This window comes from Carcharhinus amblyrhynchos, chromosome 9, assembly GCF_965287045.1.
Source record: "Carcharhinus amblyrhynchos chromosome 9, sCarAmb.v2.hapA, whole genome shotgun sequence".
In the NCBI taxonomy this organism is placed as follows: domain Eukaryota; kingdom Metazoa; phylum Chordata; class Chondrichthyes; order Carcharhiniformes; family Carcharhinidae; genus Carcharhinus; species Carcharhinus amblyrhynchos.
The window spans coordinates 107,797,209-107,802,787 of record NC_137332.1 but is presented as its reverse complement, the minus strand read 5'-3'; positions in this window follow the sequence as shown (position 1 = coordinate 107,802,787).

The window sequence follows — 5,579 nt, the reverse complement described above, 5'->3', positions numbered from 1 at the left end:
GTAGCTGCCGGTGACATCCAGGTTGTTTTCCCTACTTGGTGACTTCAACGGCACATGTTTGCAACCATGGAGATTCCTGCAGAGCTGGCAGCAAATTGGATGTGAAAAAGACAGTAAAAGATGCCAAACTGAACAACATCTTCAGCGATGCTCAAGACGAATGCCAAAGTTCTTCATTCTCAAAGGAAGGTGTGGTGGAAAAAAAGTCATAAAGATGGATACCTGGCATAATATAGCTGCCTGGCACACGAAGGATTAAAAGACATTAAGTAGACACTGACTTTTAATGCAGACAGCTACTGAAATTTAAACACGCAGGACAGACTGTTATTTAAAATTAAACATGCAGGGAACAAATACTGCAGGAAGCCAGGCACCTTAAAGATAAAGACAGTCCTGGGACAATGGGGTCTAATAGAGAGATTAGCCACAAATGGGAATGGGAATACAAAACTGCAGGAAAACCAATTACTGTATGAATAGACCGAAACTAAGTAATTGATATAGAGGAAATGTATCCATTCTATGAAATGTTAAATGCCAATGTCTGTATATATCTGGTTGTAAAGTTGCGTTAAACAATCAATCCTACAGTAACATAAACAGGGCCTAGTTTTATGGCTGATAAAATTGGATATCCTAAATTAAAGAATTGGGCATATTAAAAAATCAAACACAGTCAAACCTCAGGCAGTCCAGTTTACAAAACACAAACCTGTCTGGGCCTGACTCATCAACCTCCTTTCAAAGGTTGTTGCACCCTCCTGATACTTAGCAGGAGATCATTGCACCCCATTGAAATGCACCAGCCTATTGTTAGAAGCCCAGATCAGGCCAGACTTTCTGTCACCACAAGTTCCTGCAGTTGGCTTAATCTGATAACAGGTTACATGTAAGCAGCAGCATGGAGATGGACACCTGGGGGTGGACCCTGGTGTCCTGTCACAGACATCAAGAAATCCACTGGGTATTGGAACCCCCTCCTGGGACCTCATTAGCCAGAAGCCAGAGAAGTTTCTGGAAAGGCAAGCAGGCAGGGGATAAAGGAACACACTTTCAGACACCAGCAGTGAAGACTTGAGAAGACTGGATGAAGGAGGTGACCCTTGACCATTTAGAAGACTGACCAGAGAAGGAAGGAAGGAAGAAACTGCCATCGAGACTCACCTTCGTGACGCCGGACCAGAGGGACTCAGAGAATCGAGCCTGCAGTTTTAACGTAAGAACATAATAAGAACATAAGAAATAGGAGCAGGAGTAGGCCATCTGGCCCTTCGAGCCTGCCCCGCCATTCAATAAGATCATGGCTGATCTGTCGTGGCTCAGTTCCACTTTCCGGCCCTCTCCCCATAACCCTTAATCCCCTCTCTTATCAAAAACCCATCAACCCGCTTCTTGAAAATATTTAGCGAGGCAGCCTCCACCACTTCAACGGGCAGAGAATTCCAGAGATTCACCACCCTTTGAGTGAAGAAGTTCCTCCTCAACTCCGTTCTAAACCGCCCCCCCTTTATCTTGAGGCTGTGCCCCCTAGTCCTACTGTCTTTTTTGAGCGGGAAGAGTCTCTCCACCTCTATCCTATCCATCCCATTCATCATCTTATACGTCTCAATGAGATCTCCCCTCATTCTTCTAAACTCTAATGAGTACAAGCCTAGTTTATTCAGCCTCTCCTCATAGCTCAACCCCCTCAACTCCGGCATCAGCCTAGTAAACCTCCTCTGCGCTCCCTCCAAGGCTAAAATATCCTTGTGTAAGTACGGCGCCCAAAACTGCACACAGTACTCCAGCTGCGGCCTCACCAATGCCCTGTACAGCTGCAGCAAGACCTCCCTACTTTTATATTCAATCCCCCTCGCTATGAAGGCCAGCATCCCATTCGCCTTCCTGACCACCTGCTGCACCTGCAAGCTGGGTTTTTGCGACTCATGCACAAGGACACCGAGGTCCCTCTGCACCGTCGCCTGCTGCAGTTTTTTGCCACGTAAGTAATAGTCCTTCCTACCATTCTTCCTACCAAAGTGGACCACCTCACACTTGCCAACATTAAATTCCATTTGCCATTTCCTGGCCCATTCGCCCAGCCTATCTAGATCCTTCTGCAGACTCTCCACACCCTCCGCACAATTTGCCGTTCCCCCAATCTTGGTGTCATCCGCAAATTTCGACACCCTACACTCGGTTCCCTCCTCCAGATCATCTATATAAATGGTAAAAAGCTGAGGCCCCAGCACCGACCCCTGGGGCACTCCACTAGTCACCATCCGCCAATCCGAATAGCACCCATTGACCCCCACTCTCTGCCTCCTATTTGACAACCAATCCTCTATCCAAGCGAACACCCTACCCCCCAACTCCAAGTCCCCTGACCTTCTGCAATAACCTCTTATGAGGCACTTTGTCAAACGCCTTCTGAAAATCCAGAAAGACCACATCCACCGGCTCTCCTCTATCCACCGCCCTAGACACATCCTCATAGAACTCCAGTAAATTTGTCAGACACGACTTCCCTTTAATGAAACCGTGCTGCGTCTGCTCTATCAAGCAATTCCCTTCAAGATGCCTCGCAATTTCCTCCTTAATGACGGATTCTAACATTTTACCTACCACAGACGTTAAACTAACCGGCCTATAATTCCCCGCCTTTTGCCTGGCACCCTTCTTAAATAACGGCGTAACATTAGCCGTTTTCCAATCTTCCGGCACTTCCCCGGAATCCAGCGACGTCTGGAAAATAACCACCAAGGCATCCACTATCACCTCCGCCATTTCTTTCAGAACCCTCGGATGCATTCCATCCGGTCCTGGGGACTTGTCCATAATCAGCCCCTCCAGTCTGTCGAGCACCGCGTCTCTAGTAACAATAATGTCATTAAGACCCTCCAGTCCTACCACCTTTCCATCGCTAACACCCGGCAAATTATTCACGTCCTCCTCCGTGAAGACAAAAAAGTTATTCAAGACCTCAGCCATTTCCCCATCCCCTACCACTAGGTCCCCTTTCTCATCCTCTAAAGGACCAACGTTCACCCTAGCCAGCCTCTTTTTATATATTTATAAAAACTCTTGCTATCCTTTTTTATATTAAGTGCTAGCCCAGCTTCATAGTTTCTCCTACCCTCCTTTATCAACTTCTTTGTCAATCTTTGTTGACATTTAAACCTTTCCCAATCCTCTTCTCGTCCACTACTCTTAGCTACTCTAAATTCCTCCGCTTTTAATTTAACACTTTCCTTCACCTCCTTCGTTATCCACGGCTTATTACCTCTCCTCCTACGGTCCTTTTTGACCATTGGAATAAATTTCTGCTGAGCACCAAGAAAGATCTCCTTAAAGATCCTCCACTGCTCCTCAGCAGACCCTCCCTCCAACGCGCTCCCCCAGTCCACATTCGCCAATTCTTCTCTCATCCTACCGTACTCCCCTCTATTCAAACAAAGGACGCGTGTCCGGGAACCCACTTTCTCCTCCTCCATCTGCACCAGAAACTCCACCATACAATGATCACTCTCCCCAACAGGATCCTTCACCGCAAGGTCCCTAATTCTACCCGCCTCATTACATAGCACCAGATCCAAGATAGCTCGCTCCCTCATCGGCTCCAACACACACTGTTCGAGGAAACTATCCCGGCAGCATTCCAAGAACTCTTCCTCGAGCCCCCCACGTCCAACATGGGTCGACCAATCAATACACAGATTGAAATCCCCCATAACTACGGCCGTCCCATTCCTGCACGCCGCACGTATTTGCGCGTTAACAGCCCGCCCCACCTCCAGATCATTATTTGGGGGCCTATAGACGACACCCACCAGCGTCTTCCTCCCTTTGCTGTTCCTAATCTCTACCCACAACGATTCCACTTTCTGCTCTTTGGCTCCAATGTCATCCCTTGCTACCACCTTGATGCTATCCTTAATCAGCAGAGCTACGCCCCCCCCCTTTCCTCCTGCCTATCCTTCCTAAACACTTGATACCCCTGGACATTCAGCTCCCAGTCCCTGTCACCTTGCAGCCACGTCTCTAATGGCCACCAGATCGTATCCATTTGTGTCGATCTGCGCCATCAGCTCATCCACTTTATTCTGAATGCTTCGTGCATTCAGATAAAGCGCTTTCATCCCAGCCTTCACCTGGACCTTATTTGCCGTAACGCCACCAACCATACTCACGCCCCCTACTCCCTCTATTATTGGGACATCCTCGGCCTCTTCCCTTACCTGTACCCTATCCTTAACTTTAGACCTCGTAACGTCACCTACCCTCGCACCCTCCTCCCCCTAATTAGTTTAAAGCCCTGTCTACAGTCCTCTTTACTCGATTCGCCAGGACTCTGGTCCCAGCACGGTTGAGACCAACCCCATCCCGCCCGAACAGGTCCCACCTACCCCAATACTGATGCCAGTGCCCCATAAATGCAAACCCATTTTTCCCACACCAATCCCTGAGCCACCCATTCACTTCCTTAATCCTGTCAACCCTACGCCCATCTGCACTCGGTTCAGGCAGTAGCCCAGAGATGACCACCTTGTCGGTTCTACTTTTTAATTCCATTCCCAGCTTCTCATACTCCCTCCCCAGATCCTCAGTCCGCACTTCGCCTACATCGCCGGAACCCACATGTACCACAACGACCGGATTCTCACCCTCCCACTCCAGGTTCCTCTGCAGCCCAGCTGCGACATCCCGTACCCGAGCACCAGGCAGACAACACACCCTTCTGTGCACTTTGTCATTGTGACAAAGGACAGTGTCAATACCCTTCACCCCACTATCCCCAATCACTACTACGTTCCTTTTCCCCTTCTTTTTGCCTATGTCCTGCTGCATCACTGTACCGTGTGCAATTTGCTCACCAACCTCACCTGCCTCGTCCTCTTCCATACTGGAAGCAAGAACCTCAAACCTGTTATGCAGACTAAGAGGCTGAGGCCTCCGCTCCTCACCCCCCTTCCTCCTCCCAGCAGCCCCCTCTTGTCCCTGACCCTTAGAGTTAGCCAGTCTAGGGGGGGGTGGATGTCACTTGCACCCCATTGACATTGGCACCCTCTCTCCCTCTGATGAGCCTCAGTGTCTGTAGCTCCGAGGCCAGCTCATTTACCTTGAGCTGGAGCTCCTCCGGCAACCTGCACTTACTACAGACATGGTCACTGGGATGGACCCTGGGGTCCACCAGTTCCCACATCATACAGAAACCACACATCACATGCCCCTCCATTATTCAGTGTAGTAGTTGTGAGAAAAAATTTTTGTTTCCTTGTTTTTTCAAACAAACTCACCTGGCCTTTTTTCACTCCAGCCCTTTTTGATATTAAGCCTTATTAACTCACTCTGCTTCCCTCTCACTCCACTGCCCGCTCTGATGCTGCCCGCTGTCTACACCAGGCCTCCTTTTAAACCTGGCGCTGATTTAAAGCTGAGTGGCCCACAACTGCTTTCTAACCACTCCCTCAGAATTCTTAAAGCAGTAAATACAACTTTAAACAGTTCTACAAGGAACAAAGTGCTTTAAACTTATTTTAAGCAGGTTTTTAACAGGTAAATTCTTAGCTCTCTCTCTCTGCTCCTTCACTTGTCTG